Source organism: Talpa europaea (assembly GCF_964194135.1).
Source record: "Talpa europaea genome assembly, chromosome: 6".
Lineage (NCBI taxonomy): Eukaryota > Metazoa > Chordata > Mammalia > Eulipotyphla > Talpidae > Talpa > Talpa europaea.
In genome coordinates this window covers 79,989,412-80,009,948 of record NC_140072.1, presented here as the reverse complement: position 1 = coordinate 80,009,948, position 20,537 = coordinate 79,989,412, and the positions used below count along the sequence as shown (strand labels likewise).

Sequence of the window (20,537 nt, the reverse complement as noted above, 5' to 3'; positions counted from 1 at the left end):
ACTCCATGGAAAAAACTAATTAAAACAATAAACCAATTCAGTGAAATAGCAGGTTACAAAATGAACACACAAAAATCAGTAGCCCTCTTAAAAAGAAATCAAGAAAACCACCCCATTTACTATTTTACCCAAAAAAAAAAAATAGGGTCTCCCTGGTGGCGCAGGCGATTGAGCACCGCACTGTGAAGCTGTCTGCAGCCTCTGCAGTGAGGGTTTGATCCCAGCCAGCAGGTGAGAATCCCACATGGCGAAGCAGACCTCTCCTGTCTCGCCCGCTGCTCCCCTCAGCCGTGTATTTCTTCAGTCTGCCTGTTCTGTTCCCTGCTCTGTCTCTAATGAATCCTCTCACTCTCCTGTGCATCTGGCCTGTACCTGGCTCTTATATAAAAATAAATAAATCTTTAAAAAAATAAAATAAATTAAAAATAAATATTTGGGAATAAACCTAACAAAGGTGGTGAAAACCTATACAAAGAAAATTACAAAACATTGTTAAAAGGAATAAAAGGAATAGAAAAAGACCTAAAGAAATGGAAAGACATTCCCAGTTCATGGAATGAAAGAATTAACATGATCAAAAATGGCCATCCCATCAAAAGCAATTTACAAATTCAATTTAATTCCAATAAAAATCCCAATGGCACCCTTCAAGGAAATAGAACAAATATTGGGCCTCCCAGGTGGTGCAAGGGGTTAAGCACAGCACTGTGAGGCAGTCCACAGCCTCTGCAGCACAAGTTCAATCCCCTGGGTAACCAGGGAGCTACCCACATGGTGTAGCAGACCACTCCTGACTCCCCCGCTGCTCCCTCTCAGCAGTGTATTTTGGTAGATCTGCTTGTTCTGTTCCCCACTCTATCTCTGGTGAATCCTCTCACGCCCCCCTTGCACCTCTAGCCTGTACCCCAGTTCCTGTATGCATAAATAAATCTTTTTTAAGAAAACAGAACAAATATTCATGAAATTCATATGAAATAACAAAAACCTCAAATAGCCAAAGCTCTCCTGACTAAAAAGGGGATGAATGGAGGTATTACTTCAAACTATACTATAAAGCCGTAATAATTAAAACAGTATGGTACTGGAACTAAAATTGACACACAGACCAATGTAATCAAATTGAAAACCCAGAAATAAAGCCACACATGGTGAACTAATTATGACAAAGCAGCAAAAATGTGCATTGAACAAGGAAAATCTCTTCAATAAATTGTTCTGGGAAAACTGGACTACTGCATGCAAAAGAATGGTACAAGACTGCTACCTCAGGGCCTCCCTGGTGGTGCAAGGGGTTAAGACACAATGTATGAAGCTATTGGCAGCCACTACAGCACAAGTTTGATCCCCGCCAGGGAGCTGACCCACACAGCACAAGAGACCTCTCCTGACTCACTGGCTGCTCCCCTTAGCAGTGTAGTTCAATCAATCCACCTGTTCTGATCCCCACCCTGTCTCTGGTGAATCCTCTCACCCTCCCCCCCACACACACACACACCTCTGGCTTGTATGCTAGTTCCTGTACATATAAATAAATAAATCTGAAAAAAAAGACTACAACCTCACCCCATACACAAAAACCAATTCAAAATGGATAAAAGACTTGAATGTAAGACCTGGAACTATAAAATACACAGAAGAAAACATAGGCACAGCACTCCATGACATACATCTCTGAATCATCTTTGAGGACTCATCCCCAGAAGAAAGAAAATGAAGGAAAAGATAAATAGCTGGGACTACATCAAACTAAACACTTCTGTACAGCAAAAGAGACAATAACCAAAATGAAGAGACAACCCACACATTGGGAGAAAATATTTGCACTCCATACAACTGATAAGGGAATGACATCTACAAAGAACTCATACAACTCAAAAAAACAAATAACCCAGTCAAAAAACTGGGCAGAAAAGCTGAAAAGACACTTTTCCAAAGAGGAAATGCAAACAGCCAACAGGCATATGAAAAAATGTTCAACATTACTATAATTAGGGAAATGCAAATCAAAACCACAATAAGACACCACCTCACACCAGTGAGGATGGCCCATATTAAAAAAATTGGCAACAGCAAATGCTGGTAAGGATATGGTAAAAAGGAACCCTCTTACACTGCTTGGGGGAATGTAAACCAGTCCAACCACTACCGAAAGCTTTGTGGAGTTTCCTCAAATTACTAAAAATGGATCTACCTTGTGACCCAGTGATTCCACTCTTAGGAATGTACCCAAAGGACACAAAAGCATTAATTCAAAAGGAAGCCTTACTCTTATGTTTATTGCAGCACTATTTACAATAGCTAAGACATGGTAACAACCTAAATGCTCCCAAACAGATGACTGGATGATCAAGAAGATGTAGTATATATACACACAACGGAATACTATTCAGCAATCAGAAAAGATAAACTCAGGGCATTTGCAACAACATGGATAGAGCTGCAAACATTTTAGGACTTTAACTGGTAATGAAGAAAGAGGATAGAGTGTATGACATCATCTAAACATTTCATCATTAGAAACAGGATTGTGTGATAGTTAGCAGACACTCATCTACTGGATTCAAGAAGGGGATTATTTGAAATTAAATTGTTGATGTAAATACTATAACTTGCTCTGCATTTCAGAGGGACTACAAAAGAAGATAAAATTGATTGAGCCAGGCAGTGTGGAACTTCACATACAATTGCTTTTTTAACATTCAGAATAACCTATGAGAGTGGGCCTCCCCTGGTGGCGCAGCGGTTGAGTGCTGGGTTGTGAGGCTACCCGCAGACTCTGCAGCGCCAGTTCAATCCCCGGCCACTGGCGAGGGTCCCACAAAAAAAAAATAAAAAAATAAATAACCTGTGAGATAGGTATCTCCATTTTCATAGATGCAGAAAATGTCCAACTTCATATGGCCAAGTGGCAACATGAGGACTCTAACTCACTTTTCAACCATTCCCCTACATGGTGTTTCTAGAATTAAGTGTAGGTCTAACCTCATATTTAATTTTGTATCAGAGTTAATTGAGTTAATCACTGTTGCTGTATCACATGTTTTCATGTCTATGGGCCCTGTACCTCTTCTGTATTCTTTTCCTAGATTCTGAGAGCTATTTTCACTTGCTCACTTTTCAAGATATTCTGGTAAAATAATATTTAAAGTTAAAAAATATCTGTGGAACATTTGTTACCATTACGTTAAAATTCTAAATTAATAGAAGAATTGGCATTTTATGATATTCCGTCTTTCCATTCAGGAATCTGATCTCTTTTCAGTTTTCTTGTAATCTTGGGTCTTCTTTTTATTTCTCAGGCAGTTCTGTAGCATACTCTTCAAATACGTTTTAACCAACTCAGACTTTCTTTAAACATGAGCCTTGAAGGGAAGGGCATCCATTTCAAAAGCATCTTAATCCTTCTATAATATTGCTCCCTACCTATGGCCCCTCTGCTGACCCCACAATCTAGGCCCTAACTTGTGCTTTCCTTTTCCTACTTCTTTTTTTTTTTTCTTTAATTTATTTATTTCTTTATTTATTTGTACAAGCACTGGGTACAGTCAGAAGCGCGGGAGGGTGAGAGAATTCACCAGAGCCAGAGCGGGGAGCAGAGCAGGCAGAAGGACCAAAGTACACTGCTGAGGGGAGCAGCGGGCGGCAGGAGAGGTCTGCGCGCCATGTGGGACCCTCCTCCGGCAGCCGGGGAGCAGCCGGGGATCGAACCGGTGCTGCAGAGGCTGTGGGCAGCCTTGCAACTCAGCGTTCAACCGCTGCACCACCGGGGAGGCCCTCCTTTTCCTATTTCTTGACAGATTTTTATATCTTATTTATGCTACTATCTCCAGAAGTCCTCCAGCAAGTTCAGACCCTTCAGTTCCTTCTCTTCACCTCTATCAACACATCATCTAGAACATACCCTACAACTCCTTCACCCCTCTCCATTTTACTCCCATTTTACAGGATTACTGCCCTCCCCATCCCCACATGTACACACACGCACAGGATTTGCTATTATTGGAATGCTGCCCCACTCACATCCTGACACTGCTCATCTCCTTTGGGATTTCCTTTCTCACTCTCTACCCTCACCAAATAAGACAAAAACCATCCTAAATAACTCTACATCCCCGGCCTATCTGACCCACACGATAGAATATCAATAAATATCTCATCTCTTCCCCTGAAGTTTCTTTGATAGAGATGGTACATATTACTTAATAAAGTAAAATAATACTGTTTTCATCCTTCTGTACTCTCCGAAAATATCATAACTTCCTTGTCATTTTTAATCCCAACACACATAAAGCACAAAGAATGTTGTTAACAAGACAAGGTAGTGGCAAGGCAGCAGAAGCAAGTTAGCAGTTGATTTGTGCAAACATTCAGAAATTCCTTGTTTATATTCAAGAAGTGACTATCATTAATGTGTTATTGAGACATTGTAATTTTACTTAAATATGTGCGTTTATAAACTTTAAATACTCTTAAATGTGGTTTTTATTTCATTGTTTCAGAATAATTCTGGAGGTTTCTGTTAAATCTGTATTTGTTTTTCTCCCATTAACTACTTCTCTCATTTGACAGTTAAATCCAGTGAGTTAAATATAGGATAAAGGAACTAGACAGCAGTATTTCTGACTTCTTTCATTTTCCTTCTATCTATAAGGCTATAATTATTTGTTGACATTTACTGAGTATCCACTATTTATTGAGTGGGCTGAACACTGCAAGGAGCTGTAAAAAAAAGACTTGTGATCCTTAACCTTCAAAAGTTGACATTCATGTGAGTGGGGGTGAGGTGTACTGCAACGGAGATTATTTTTCCTCAGTCTCTACTCTGATTATAGACCCAGCTCCAGAAAATGTGTGAAAGGGAAGATTTTCAGCCAGGTGTTTCATAGGGAAATAGAAAAAAAACCTAATAAAGAGTTCCCCCAATCAGTACAACTGTCTTGATGAATGGAAACCAAATAATCATTTTATCAGTCATGTGGAGCTCAAAGGATCTGAGATTCAAAATGAGGGAGTGAGTCCTTGAGTCTGTCTCATCTACAAGAGTATGCACACTTTAGTGTCTTTACACACCTGCTATTTGAAGGTACCTAAACCATACCTCTTCTAAGGCAATAAGAGCTAGTACATACTCTAGTCAACTCTATTCACTATCAAGCCAATAAATCTCAAATAAACTCAAGCAGCTTCACCTTATTTAGGAAAAAAAATCTTTATATTATTGACTCAGCATGTGTTGGTTTAGAATGAAGAAGAACATGGCATTTTTACTAATGGTATGTAACTCCTAGCTACTAGAAGGCCTACAATTTTGCAAGGTTCTTAGTTGGTTCTAATGTTTGAGCCCTCATTGTCTCTCCCTCAGACCACTGCAGCAGCCTCCTGGCAATAGCATACCATTCCTGCCCTGTGAGTCAACAAATGATATAGCTGATGTGTCTTTTAAGTCCTTGATTCAATATGTTGATTATAACTGGTATTTGGCTCAATCTGATTAAGAAATGCAAACATAGTTATTAGCTGAAGGAAACATTTTCATTGATTTGCTGCAGTTGGTCTGACCACAAGCTATTAATGGGCTTCTCACAGGGAAGTACCAAGCACAGGACTGGGCCTGGTGGTGGTGGTAGCTCCATGAGAAGGGATACTCAATGCTCTCTGCCTCTGAGGAGCTTGCAGAGCCATTGGGACTACAGACATGGAAAGAGGTCTTTATGGGGTTGAAGCCAATGTGCACTGTTATCATGATTACAGCTGCTGCTGCTGCGACTGCTCACCCTGGTAACCCTTAAACCACCATGAGTTCTTGTCCCATCAAACTGCAAAAGAGAATTTGCAGACAAACCCTCAGATAAATAAGTGGAGAGAGCAAATCCTTATTTAGAAAGTAAAGAAAAGTTTATCTAGAGAAAGAACAAAAGCAAAGACTCCAAGGCAGCAAAGCCAAGTAGGGGTAAAAGACACTGTATGGGGGCCTCCCCGGTGGCGCAGCGGTTGAGCGCTGGGTTGCGAAGCTGCCCGCGGCCTCTGCAGCGCCAGTTCGATCCCCGGCTGCTCCCAGGCCACTGGAGGAGGGTCCCACATGGCGCGCAGACCTCTCCTGCCGCCTGCTGCTCCCCTCAGCAGTAACTTCGGTCTTTCTGCCTGCTCTGCTCCCCGCTATGGCGAATTCTCTCACCCTCCCGCGCTTCTGACTGTACCCAGTGCTTGTATAAACAAAACAAACAAACAAACAAATAAATAAAACATGCCTGTAAAAAAAAAAAGAAAAAAGACACTGTATGGGCCAGTGTCTAGGGGATATTTAAACCTGTTTGTTCTCTGCTATTCGAAAATCTCATCATCCTCTCTGTGACTGTCTCTCAGTGGCTGTACTTCCCCTGGCATCTGTGTCCAGCTTTACAGCTCTTATCTTTGTCTTTCTTTCCCTGCCCCTGTCCAAGGTCTCTTAAAATTTACTCTTAATTAATAGCCTTAAAATTTACTGTCCTCATTAGCCCTCATGTATTTCTCTGTTTTTACCTCAGAAGCTTTTTTAACTCTCCCAAGTCCCTGCCTGCCCTGTCCCTGAAGTTGCCTACTTAGCCTTAGCTTGCCCTAGGATTCAGCGTGATGGTACAAAGAAAGTTTAAGGGTATAAAGTGGGAGGCAATTAGCTTTTTCTTTCTTGGAATGGGGAAGGAATATTGGAATGCAAATTTAAAGAGTGGGAAGTTATGCTCCACCTCCTAGTGAACACAGTATCTACATAATTTATTTGAAAGTCTTCTGCATCATTGGAGATTTGTCTATTTTTCCTCTACTGCTATTTATTCAGTCATTTATTTCAGTGTGACCCATCACTATTACACGTGATCTTAGCCAAAAGGCCGAGAAGCAATGACCCATCACTATTAATTTATATTTTGAGCTATAATCCAATACTCCTTTTTTCTTTTTTTAAAGATTTAGTTACTTATGCATATAAGAGCTGGGATATAGGCCAAAGGCGCGGTGGGTGAGAGGATTCACCAGAGACAGAGAGGGGAACAGAACAAGCAGATTGACCAAAGTACACTGCTGAAGGGAGCAGCGGGCAAGTCAGGAGAGATCAGCAATCTTCGAGTAATATCTAACAGCAGTAACTCTCAGATGCATCTGGATGGCTAGCCAAGGAGAACAGTAAAGAGGAAGGAATTGTTTTAGACCAGCCCTGGCACAATTTTCTTAGAACAATTGTCCCCAAAGTATGTCTCTGGACCAGCAGCATAGAACTGGTTCAAAATGTAAATTCTCAGGTCTACACCTACCCTATCAGGAACTCTAGGACAGAGCCCAACAAGCTATGTCTTAGTAAGCTCTCCAGATGATTCTGACTCAAGTTTCAGAACATTGCCCCCAACGCAGTATTAACAGTTGAAGTTTCCCTCTTTTCCTGATGTTTGCTGTGGTGAATAATAATGAACCAACTTGTCTGATTGTCCTAGGAGCAACCCTATCACTTCTGGGACAGGGGAGGATCCATCTTTGTGTCCACAGAACAAAGTGCCTGGCATATGGAGGGTGCTTGATAAATGTTTACTGGAAAAAAGAACGACTGCACAATAAAAGAGAAAGAATCCCTGGAAGAGATTTGTAAAAATTATCAGAGTGATCCTTAAATTTGGGCTTGGAGATTTTTCATGATGCTACTGCCTGATGTTTTCAAGTGATCCTGAGACTGACTCAGAGCCCCTAACTGCTTGGTGCTGCCACACTCCAGCTACCCCCAGGCCCTCTGGGGTTGTTGGTGCTCATCCCACTTCATCCAACAAACAGCACTCTCAGCTTACTCTTCTCCTAAACAAGGCTGAGTTGAAGAAAAACAGGAGAAAGAGAAAGGAAAGAATAGACAGAAGAATGGATGTTGACATGAAGAGGAAAGAAAATCCAGTAGGGATTTTGTGACTTTATTGCTATTAGGAAGAAATAAGGACAGATCCAGCTTCATGAAAGCTAAAGCTTTTTCAATCTGGGGCACCCTCATTAAGAAAAATAATAGAAAACCACAATTACTGACGAAATTAGATGTGAAACTTAATATTAAGAATGAGACAAAATACAAAGCAATTAAAATTTTTAAGTTTATAAATACTACAAACATAAAATTCAGAAAAATAACATTTTTATAAACTGATGATTAAGTCACCATGATACTATTATTTTTTTCACATTTTTTGACTGCATGCTTTTTAACCATCTGCTTATAAGATCATTGTATTTTTTTCCCTGACAAGATGTTTATTTGAATTTTGCGTTGGTATGGGATGGCTCTTACTGTATCCTAGAATCCCAGGGCTCAGGGAGGTGGTAAAGTGTCATTAGTGAGTTTAGGGAACTGGTCTCCCAAAAGTACCTGGCTCTCTAGCCCCGATTCTGCAATGGCTGCCAGGCCGATCACTCCTCCCCTGGAGCCGTCCTGCTCCAGGGTCAAGAACGAGCACCTTAGCAGTGAATTGCAGATGTTCTTCCTTGGTCATGACTTCCCGGCAGAAAGCATGAACATAGCCATAGGTACAGGCTGCCCAGAGCCCCCAACGGCAAGAACTGCCTCTCCATCATGCCCCCATGGGCACTGAGTACACCCGCCCTCCTTCTTGAGGGTCCCAGCCCGCAGTGATGATTCCTGCCATCAGGTCTTCCCGGTATCTGTGACACAGCTCCTGAAAGAGGCTGGCTGCTGTGTGTACCAGCGGGGGCTCATTCAGCTCAGTGCTGTGGAAACCTAGCTGTTAGGTGACTGCATCAGCCTCTGCCTGGCTCTCAGCTGCTGAGCCTGAGCGGCAGTAGAAAATACAATCATGAATAATGTGTCAGCTTGTCAGTCATTCGATTGGCGATGTAGGACCCAGTGGTGCTTCTGGATTCCCTGCCCAGAGCAACATCCGGGTCAAACTGCATGGTGATTATAGTGGCCCCTGTGGAGACTGCCTGATTTTCCAGCCCAGGCTAAAGGCTGCGCTGGCCCTGCTCCCCTAGAAGGTACTACGGTGGCTACCATCTTCCTCTGCAGGTGCTGCCACCTGTGTTATTTTTATAGCGAGAAGAGAAAGATAATTCAGTCTTTTCCCTAGCATAATTGATTGAAATTTGTTTTTTGTTATTGATAAATTAGAAAAGTTTCCTTCAGTTACAATTGTGTTTAGGACTGTTCCATAACTTGGAAGGACCTATATCAAGTTTCTTTTCATATTTGAACTCTAAGATTTCAAGGGATGATCAAGCTTATTCCTCACAGTAGAGATCCTTCTAGTCCACAGAACCAAATTCTCCCCCCACAGTTTTCATCTTTAATGATCTGAATGTTCCACAGATTAGCTTCTGGCTCTGTATTGCAAATCTTGCTTTTCTTCCAGTGCCCATTTACTCCTGGTGCCAAGCATTGTAGGACAGGTCCTGAAGTAATATAACCTCTGGCCCTGCCTCTTCATGTCACCGTATCTGGTAAGTTGGCAATGTGGATGTCTAGGGAAAGCCTAGAACTGCTCCCATATGTGGACAGCTTGCAGTAATTTAACTATATGTGAAATAACTTAGATATCTCCCACAAAACCCTCAGACATGGATTCCCCCAATTCACCTTCCCCTTAGCTAGGTCCTAAAAGTGCCTGTGGACACTCAAACACTATGCAGCGCAGGAGAAGTGTGACAAAGGGAAGTTGGTCTGAAAAAAAAACACAACCACTAATCCATGTGGTTATTTTGTAAAGTTTACAAAAACATATGACCATATGAACATGTTGCAAGAGCTTTTCCAGAACTCAGAAGGACCTGTACAATGAGTGACCCAGAGCTTCAAAACCACACATTCAATGAATTAAATAACTGAGTGAGAGAATAAATGAATTAATAGATTGAAGGATGAAGGAGCATCCTCTAGTTGTGAGAGCTGAATGACCTGACCAAGCCAGAAGGGTAATCTAATCTCTAGACCCTGGTTCAGTTTCCATTTCCTGATGTGTAATCCCAGATAAATGTATTATCTGTTGTTCTCTTCATTCCTTTCTTCAAAGGTTAATAATTTAGTGTATATCCTTTCTACATACACATTTATATACATAAACACACAAAATGGTTACATTTATTCCTTCAATTTGAAGTTAAAAAAGCCCAACTCTCCCACTAACAGTGCAGAAGAGTTCCTTTTTCTCCACACCCTTGCCAACATTTGTTGTTGCTAGTTTTTTTAATATGTGCCATTCTCACTGGTGTGAGATGGTATCTCATGGTAGTTTTGATTTGCATTTCCCTGATTACAAGTGATGTTGAACATTTTTTCATATGTCTGTTGGCCATTTGCATTTCCTCTTCAGAGAAGTTTCTTTTTAGCTCTTCTGCCCATTTTTTGACTGGATTATTTTCTTTGTTGTTGCTGAGTCTCATCAGCTCTTTGCAGATTTTTGTGATCAGTCCTTTATCATTAGTGTTGGGTGCAAAAATGTTCTCCCAGTTGGTGGGGTTTCTCTTTGTTTTTGTTATTGTCTCTTTTGCTGTGCAGAAGCTCTTTAATTTGATGTAGTCCCAGCTGTTTATCTTTGCCTTCACTATCACTGCTTTGGGTGATGTGTCTGTAAAGATGTCTTTGATGTGCAAATCCCGTAGTGTTTCGCCTATATTTCCTTCTATGTATTTTATGGTTTCAGGTCTTATGTCTAGTTCTTTAATCCATTTTGAGTTGATTTTTGTGTATGGTGTGAGGTAGTGGTCAAGCTTCATTCTTTTGCATGTAGCGACCCAGTTTTCCCAGCACCATTTATTGAACAGACTTTCTTTGCTCCAATGCATAGTCTTTGCTCCTTTGTCAAAGATTAGTTGACCATAAATCTGTGGGTTTATTTCTGGATTTTCTATTCGATTCCATTGGTCTGTATATCTGTTCTTGTTCCAATACCATGCAGTTTTGATGATTATGGCTTTGTAGTATAGTTTGAAGTCTGGGAGTGTGATGCCTCCATTTCCTTCTTTTTTTTTTCAGTAGAGCTTTGGCTATTCGGGGTTTTTGGTGATTCCATATGAATTTCATCAATAATTGTTCTATTTCTTTGAAGAATACCATTGAGAGTTTGATTGGAATAGCATTGAATCTGTATATTGCTTTTGGTAGGATGGCCATTTTAATAATGTTTATTCTTCCAATACATGAGCAGGGGATGTCTTTCCATTTCTTTGTGTCTTCTTCTATTTCTTTTAACAGTGTTTTATAGTTTTCTTTGTATAGGTCCTTTACCTCTTTTGTTAGATTTATTCCCAAATATTTGATTTTTTTTGTTTCGATAATAAAAGGGATGGTTTTTTTGATTTCTTCTTCTTCAGGTTTGTTGTTTGTGTATAGGAAGGCTACTGACTTTTGCGTGTTGATTTTGTATCCTGCCACTTTACTGAATTGACTGATGAGTTGAATTAGTTTTTCTGTGGAGATTTTGGGGTTCTCTATGTATAATATCATATCATCTGCAAATAGTGATAGTTTGACTTCTTTTCCTATTTGGATTCCTTGGATGTCTTTCTCTTGTCTTATTGCTCTGGCTAGGACTTCCAGCAAACTGGTCCAACCACTATGGAGAGCTGTGTGGAGATTTCTGGACCTACTAAACATAGAGCTTCCATATGATCTAGCAATTCCACTCCTAGGTATTTACCCAAAGGACACAGAAACATCAATTCCAAAGAACACCTGCACCCCTATGTTTATAGCAGCACTGTTTACAATAGCTAAGCTTTGGAAACAACCCAAATGCCCAAAAATAGATGACTGGATCAAGAAGATGTGGTACATATATACCATGGAATATTACTCAGCATTCAAAAAAGATAAACACATGCAATTTGCAGCAACATGGATGGCGCTGGAAGGGATAATGCTCAGCGAAATAAGCCAAAAAGAAAAAGAAAAATACCGGATGGTCTCACTCATAGCAGGACTCTAGAAAACTTAAATAAGGGACCAGGAAAATGAATATAAGAAAGTGAAAATCAAAATCAACAAAAAACTATGAACCAGAGACACTTTTTGGGGGGTGGGGGGCGGGAGGGGAAGGATTGGGGTCAGAATGGGGCATTTGCAATTGTATGGGGGAATATAAAAATAAAATTTATTATTTAAAAAAAAAAAGCCCAACTCTATTAAATACAGCTGTTCACTCATAATTCTTAAGATTGTAAAAAAAAAAAAAAAAAAAACCCTATGAAGCTATTTTGCCAAAAATATTGAACCTGAATCCAGTCAATGTTCTCTGCCTAACTACCAGCTTACAGGAAATTACTAACCAACACCACAGGGAGATGATCTGCAAAATCCAGCCTGTGGGGAAACTGCAGTACAGATAAACATGAATTCCACATATAAATTACAAAGAATGAAAAGGAGTAAAGGGGCAAACACAGATTTAAAGATATTTTAAAGACTTATAACTAGTTCAATGTATGGACTTCATTTGCATCCTGTTTTTTTTTAAACTATAAAAAACCATTTTGGCATGTATGAGACAAGTGGAATTTGAACACTGACAGTCTTAGAGATACATACTGGGGGAAAAAGTAAAATTGTCAAGTGGAAAGCAATGCATAGAAAGACTACCATCTTTGAAAACTCATCGTTTTGTAATTATAAAATAATAAAAGGTAAATGTATTAACTGTTGTTCTCATTCCTTTCTTCAGAGGTTAATAATTCAGTGTAGGGCCTCCCCAGTGGTGCAGCGGTAGAACGCTGGGTTGTGAAGCTGCCAGCAGCCTCTGCAGCGCCAGTTCAATCCCTGGTTGCTCCCCGGCCACCAGAGGAGGGCCCCACATGGCGTGCAGACCTCTCCTGCCGCCCGCTGCTCCCCTCAGCAGTGTACTTCGGTCCTTCTGCCTGCTCTGCTCCCCGCTCCGGCTCTGGTGAATTCTCTCTCCCTCCCACGCTTCTGACTGTACCCAGTGCTTGTATAAATAAATAAAAATAATAAATCTTTAAAAAAAATTCAGTGTATATCCTTTCTATATACACATTTACATACATATATACATACACAAAATTATATAACAATTATAAATCAATTTAACATATAATTTTAATAAGTATATAATATTTATTTTTAATAGAACTAAAAAATCTGTAAATAAATATTGAACTCCAAGTAATGCTATGCATGCTGATATGTTTAGAAGTGAAAGTTACTGGTATCTGCTACTTTGACAGGTCTAGTTGCTACCCTAACTCAAAGAGTATCTTCTGGCCAAATCCCATTCTGCCTCCATCCTGTTTTTCAGTCACTACCAGCAGAGCAGGCCTCATCTCAACCCACCTGTCTGTGTTGCTGTGTCTGTTCCCTAACTAGCACAGCATTGCCTCTCCCACACCTTGCTGTGTTACCAGGATCTCAAATTCCCCCACATCCTCCACCTTTTCTCCTGACTTAATTAAAATCTGGTTATTCCTGAGGACACTGTGGTACCCAAACAACATCTTCCTGGCTGGCATTGTTCCTCTAAAGAGCAAGTCATCTAGCCTTCCTCAACTTCCTCTTCTGTGGACCTGTTAGCTTCCTTTTGTCCATAGACCTCCATTCAGGAGAGATGCTAATATTTAGCTTCCTCCTTTTCTCTCTTCCCCAACTCCCTCATATCATTCTTACCTATTCTCAGTGACCTCAACATTGATGGGTTGGAATCTCCTAATATCAAGAGTTGAGCCATTCAACACTCTAATCGCTATGTCTTTAACTGGCATGCCTCCAATGACCTTTAATTGTAACTGAGTTATTGGGTGTAATAGCAAAAAAGCCACTCCCACTTCCACCCCTTGATACTGCACCTATGTGTTCTGGGTATGTGGGAAACAACAGGGCTCGTCCTCAAACAGGACTAGCCTCTTGTTTAATCAAGGAGCTTTGAATCTGTGAATTGACTTAGGTCTAGAAACTGGATAAGAGCTACAATTGTCCCTGGTGGTAAACCTTGTCTGTTTTTTAGCCACCAGACCTATAGATTTTTCCTCTTATTTAGGTCAAGTAATACTCCAGTAGACTCCCATCTATTCCTAGGAACACCATGTAAAACTAACTCTCAAAGATCTCTGCAGTCCAAGGCATTCTTGTTACCCTTCACAGTAGATGCATCTACTTTGTCTTTTCTGACTGCTATCACTATATCTGCTACTCTGAAATCCCACCATCTTCACTAGTTGTGAGAGCTGAAAGACCTGACCAAGAAAGAAGGGTAATCTAATCTCTAGACCCCGGTTCAGTTTCTACTTCACTGGATTTGGGGAGACCATGTTAATGGTGATATCCTTTATCTAGTCTACCAGGGAGACCAACCACAGTGCTGTCCATCTAGAGAGCTTCCAGGTGCTCCACCAATGCATTTCTCAACGCTCTAATGAAGGAGATGTCTCTTCATGCAGCATTGGGGAGCAGGGCTGAATAATATCAAAATGACTTGGATCATCCTATGGGCTCTGTTCACAATTGAGTCCTTTTTTCCTAATAATGTGGACTGCTTAGATATTTTTTATTTAAATTTTTTCCAGTTTTATTGGAAAATAGTTGACATATAACACTATTTTTGCTTCAGGACTGCTTAGCAACTTTAGAGCAGATAGAAGATAGCAGAAAACAGGGTATTTCATGAATCAAAGGAGAGGCAGAAACAGGGAAGTCTCTAGGTTCCTCAGCTGAATTTGTTTGTACTTCATCCTTTTAAAGAATCTGCTATCATTATGACAAATCTCCCATCCTTCATCTTGGTTTTCTCCACACAAACTCTAGAGAAAAAAGGTTGATGCCTTTTTCTCCTATTTACCAATAGTCTTGGTATCTACTGATCAAAACCAAATTCAGTAACAAGGTATAATTTGTATTAAAATTATAGCTGGTTAACATGTATTTTAAAGAGTAAAAACCTTTCACATCAACTTCCACAAATGCATCCAACATGCTTTTAAACTGGAAAAAGTGCCTAGAGAATTACACAACTGTATGCATAAAGCTGAACAGGCTGTACTCACAAGGAAAAATATGTGATTTATCTAAGCATAGTAAATACTTCAGAGCCTAGTTGTCAGAGTAGGAATGTTTCATGTAAACAGTCGCAGTGACTATCCCTATAGCAAAATTTCTAAGCATGAAAAAACATCAAAATTTTCTTAAAGAACGTTTGCTCAGTAATGCTCTCAGCCTCTCATTTACATGGTAGAAGAAGGAAGAAATATGAAAAACATACTTACACTACATTCTCTGTTTTCATATCCTTTCCTTACCATAAAAATAAATATACTATGTACTGAAATTCAAGACCCATACCATGTCACTAAAGTGTTCAAGTTTTGCAAATACATCATTACAATTCAGAGCTCCTTGAACCATAACCTCTTCTCTCTGAGTGTGGGTGTCCCTTAAGCCTCCCAGATCTCTGAGACAGTACAGCTTCTGAACAACACACCAGCCAGATCTTTAAAGCAGAATTTTAACCTTTACATATAGTCAAATGAAACAGATTCCTGGTCTGTTAACTCTGTCTTGACCTTTGCTTACAGAATGTAGGGTCCTCGAGGTGCTTGATTTACATTGTTTTTAAAACTGAAAAGCAGGGCCTCCCCATTTGAGCGCTGGGCTGTGAAGATGCCCTCTGCAGCGTCGGCTCCATCCCCAGCGGCAGGCAAGGGTCCCATATGATGCGCAGACCTCTCCTGCCGCGCCCACTGCTCCCCTCAGCAGTGTATTTCATCAGTCTGCCTGTTCTGTTCCCCACTCTGGCTCTGGTGAATTCTCTCACTCTCCCGCGCTTCTGACTATACCCAGTGCTTGTATAAATAAAATCAATAAATCTTAAAAAAAGAAACAACTGAAAAGTAGCTTCATCATTTCAAAAACAGGTGGGAATGCTTGCTGTGAACATAGCCAAAACGTTACATTCTGAACCATGGGCAATAAAGTCTGGATTTTCCTATTTTCTTCCACCTCTTTTTTGTTTTTGTTTGTTTTTTATCCTGGTTATAACCCCTGTTTATGTTCTCTGGGTTGTGGTTTCATATTTTTTGGCTATCACTTCCTGCCAAAGCTATTTGTTATCTTTACATTCCTAAGAGGGTTCCAGGAACTTATACCCTTCCTTTTATAGGAATTGGCCTCTTCTTTCTTTTTTTCCATCAACTAAGCTAATTCCACTGGATTTCATTGAACTTTCAGTCTCTGGGTTCCTTTAGTTCAATCAATTGAGCTTTCTAACTAAATTGACATACTACGTCCTGAATAAGTCAAACTTGCATGTTTGATAAGATTGGTTAACCACACTGCTAATCTCTGAGTTAGCTTGGAGAAAAGTGGTTCCAACTTCCAGGCCCTCATGGAAAACAAAATGAGTTAGAAGTTTGTAGAATTAAAAACCAATCTGAGCAAGTCCAGGGACTTTAAGAAATGGGTAGTCTCAGGGATATAGAAACAGATTAGGAACCATCATAATACTGTTTTTTTTTTAATGATTTATTTATTTATGCATACAAGAACTGGGGTACAAGCCAGAGGTGTGTGGGGGGAGGTAAGAGAATTCACCAGAGACAGAGCAGGGAACAGAACAGGCAGATTGACTGAAATACACTGCTGCAGGGAGCAGCGGGTGAGTCAGGAGAGGTCTGCTGTGCCATGTGGGTAGCTCCCTGGCCAGGGAACGAACTCATGCTTGCAGTGGCTGCAGATAGCTTCATAGGTTTCATCTTAACCCCCTGCACCACCAGGGAGGCCCATAATACTGTTTTTTATGTACTCTCTTCAATGATCCTTTAGTGGCCTCTTGTAGTAGATGTGATCATATTGCTCTAGATATACATATAGATGTAGTTACGGATAAGCAATCATGAATTCACCATCTACAGCAAGAACTGGGCCTCCCTGGTAGCACAAGGGATTAAGATGCAAACTGTGACGCTGTCCGCAGCCTCTGCAGCACGAGTTTGAGTTCCCAGCCAGCCAGGGAGCTACCCACATGGCGCAGCAGACCTCCCCTGACTCACCCGCTGCTCCCCTCAGCAGTGTACTTCGGTCGATCTGCCTGTTCTGTTCCTCACTCTGTCTCTGGTGAATCCTCTCTCACACACACACCTCTCCCCCGGCATCTCTGGCCTGTACCCCAGCTCCTGTATGCATAAATAAATAAATCGTTTAAAAAAAATCATCATCTATCCCAAGGTCTGTGTCTACCTTTTTTTTGGTAAAATAAGCATTAAATATCTTTGAAGAGGGAAGTTGTGTGCTCAACCTATCAATAATTGAGAAAAGAATATGGAAGTTGCCCATTGTGATGGATATACCCATTTCTATCATTTTGCTTCCTTTATTTTGCATCCCTTTGTTTATTAAGTGCATACATGTTGTATATCTTCTTGCTGTTGTCTTTAAGTCAATTTTATCTATTATTACTGTACAACAACCAACTTTATTTTGATTATTATTATTTTTAAAAAATTAATTTGTTTATTTACACAAGCATTGGGTACAGTCAGAAGCACGGGAGAGAATTCACCAGAGCCAGAGTGGGGAACAGAACAGGCAGAAGGACCGAAGTACACTGCTGAGGGGAGCAGCGGGCGGCTGGAGAGGTCTGCGCGCCATGTGGGACCCTCCTCTGGTGGCCTGGGAGCAGCCGGGGATCGCACCTGTGCTGCAGAGGCTGCGGGCAGCTTCACAACCCAGCGCTCAACCGCTGCGCCACCGGGGAGGCCCTTGATTATTATTTTAAGCGGTTGAGCGCTGGGTTGTGAAGCCACCCACAGCCTCTGCGGTGCCGGTTCTATCCCCGGCTGCTCCCCGGCCACCAGAGGAGGGTCCCACATGGCGCGCAGACCTCTCCTGCCGCCCACTGCTCCCCTCAGCAGTGTACTTCGGTCCTTCTGCCTGCTCTGCTCCCTGCTCTGGCTCTGGTGAATTCTCGACCCAGTGCATGTATAAACAAAACAAACAAACAATAAAATAAATAAAACATGCCTCTATTTAAAAAAAAAGAAAAAAGATATATCTTTTTCCATTTATTTATTTACAACCTTTCTGATGTCCTAGTGCTCTAGGTTTTTCTTTTGTTAACAGCACATACTTGAAGTTCAAAAAATCCATTTTGTCACTCTTTTTCACTAGTTCATGAATTTAGTTTATATACTTATTATAATTGTTTATATATTTGAACTTGTTTCTTAATTTTTTATTTAAATCTGACCCATTTAAAAATATTTATTGTTAATCCTTTCTATACATTAATAGCTACATCTAACCTCCAATAAGAACAAAACTTTTACACTCATATCTTTCCAGCTCTGCTCCTCATACCCACATCATGTTATTACCTACACTTTAATACCAGCTTATTGTGAATATGTGTCCTCTTTTTTTAATAATAGCTATTCTTTTCAGTTAAACAAATTTTATCAATGTACATAATTATCTTTACTTCACATATCTCTTTTAATATCTATTAGATTTGCTCTTCCCTTATTTAAGCCCTTTGTCTAAAACATTTTCCAGTGTCATTTTCTGAACATTTTAATGCCAGAGAATATTTTTATCCTGCCCTTGAATTTAAATGGCAGTCTGGACATTAGGATAGAGGCTGGTTCTAATATCTATTCTTTCAATACTTTGAAAATTCCACTTCACTATTTTTTAAAATCAATTGTTGCTGTTGAAAAATATGTCAGTTTGACTTTTGTCTTCCTTTTGTATCTTCTCTTTTTCTTCTTTTTTTGCTTTGTTTTCTTTTCATTTAGAACATTCTCTGCTTTTTTGAAAATTTTAATTCCACTATAAAATATCTTGGTGTAGATTTTTTCTTATCTCTCCTTTATAGCCTTTTCAATCTTTCATGTTTTTATAATTACAGAAAATTCTCAACTGTTCACTGTTTGTTTTCCTCTCTTCCTAGCAACTTTATTACTCACATATTAGTACTTCTATTTCTATCTTCCAGATAAGGTAGCCTTTTTCTTTGTATTTTATGTCTTCATCCTTTCTTTCTTCTGAAAGAGTTCCTCCACTGGGTCTTCCAAGTCACTAATTTGTTCTGCAGCTTTATCCATTTTGATATGCATCCATTTGATGTGTTTATGTCAACAATTATATTTTTCATACCTTATTGGTTTATTTTCTTATTCTTGCTCATATTCTCTTATATTTTGTATGCTTATTAGGCCAATATTAAATTATTAATTCCTCAGTTTTCATATATATATGTGGATTCTGTAATCTAATATGTCAATTTTCATTTCAAATAGTTGTGCTTCTCAAATCTGTTGTTACTTTGATGCACGAATTCATTTTCCCATGGTTCCTCTGTCTGATCATGCATATAGGGAAAGGTATGTCTTAATTAGCTCTTTCTAAGTCAGAAAGTGAGGATGGATTAAGCCCAAAGTAGGGAAAGGAATTAGGGCAAAAGAAAACTAGTCACTCACTCTCCATCTCACAAACAATGAAGTCAGGACTTCACCCTTTGTCTTCCAGGGGTATTCATTATTAGGAGAACTGCTTGAACTGTAATTTGCTAACCCTGAGAGTATAGAGGGGAAGGGGAAACATAACCCAGGGCTACTTAATCTCACATCAATCACATGTATTGAATCAATAGTTGTGGATCTCATTTGATGCCTTGCTTGATATACTGGGAGGCAAATCTCTGGCAGGTTCTACATCATCAGGCACTATTTGTACCAGCATTCCTCAGTGGGTACCAGGAGATCTCCTTTGTCCAGAAATATCTCTTTTTCAGGAATTTCCCAACTCCATATCCTATGCCTTTGCATTTCTTCCCCTGTGATTCTTTCCCTTCCTTTTTCAGACATTTATTAAGGCCTACTGTGTGCCAGGTGCTATGTTAATCCTTGATTCTGACAGGTGTGAGAAAGAAATGTGCTTAAAGGAATAAAAAGGGGGGAAAGAAATAGGGCCAAGATTAGGGCATAAAAGACAGATTTGGCTTCCTTTTCCCTAGCAGTAAAGCAAAGAGAGAATGCTGCCCTCCTTTGATGCAGAGTCTTGAAATAGTGATGCAATAGTGGTCTAGACCAGTGTTTCTAAACTTGCCTGCACCTAGAACCTCCTGGAGAGTTTTTAACATCTCAATGTGCAGATACACACAGTGTTGATTAAATCATAATCAGTAGGAGTGGAACTGTTACAGGGCAACCCTGATATAAAACAGGTTGCCTGACTGGGTCCTCACCTGCATGCTTTAAAGGGACTTATACTGCAGGCACACACAAAAGGTTAACAAAGGTTTATTTACAAGGGAGAGGCAAATGAGGAAATGTACAACTCGGAAAAAAGAGAGAGATAAATTCTTAAATGCGCCCCACCCGTTCTGCCAACATGGAATCCCAAATGACCCGCAGAGACCAAACCTGCCAAGTGTCCGAGACCCCACTCACATGGCTGGTTTTAATTACAAATAGAGAAAATGGCTGCTTAACTCTGCCCTTAGGTCCTCACAACTTCCCTTTGGGGATCATTGGTGTAGGGTAAGGAAAAATGTCAGGCTTTTCTGCCCTCCTGCCATCAGGAT

At 40.2% G+C, this 20,537-nt stretch overlaps 1 pseudogene across 1 annotated transcript; it reads right to left on the bottom strand.

The window, feature by feature from the left end:
- Positions 1–8,314: 8,314 nt before the first annotated feature.
- On the bottom strand, positions 8,315–13,476 carry LOC311171824 (proteasome subunit beta type-6-like; annotated as a pseudogene). Its single transcript has 2 exons — positions 13,369–13,476; positions 8,315–8,964 (listed from the first exon to the last, which is right to left on the bottom strand). The product of its transcript is annotated as a proteasome subunit beta type-6-like (transcript).
- Between the last annotated feature and the right edge of the window lie 7,061 nt (positions 13,477–20,537).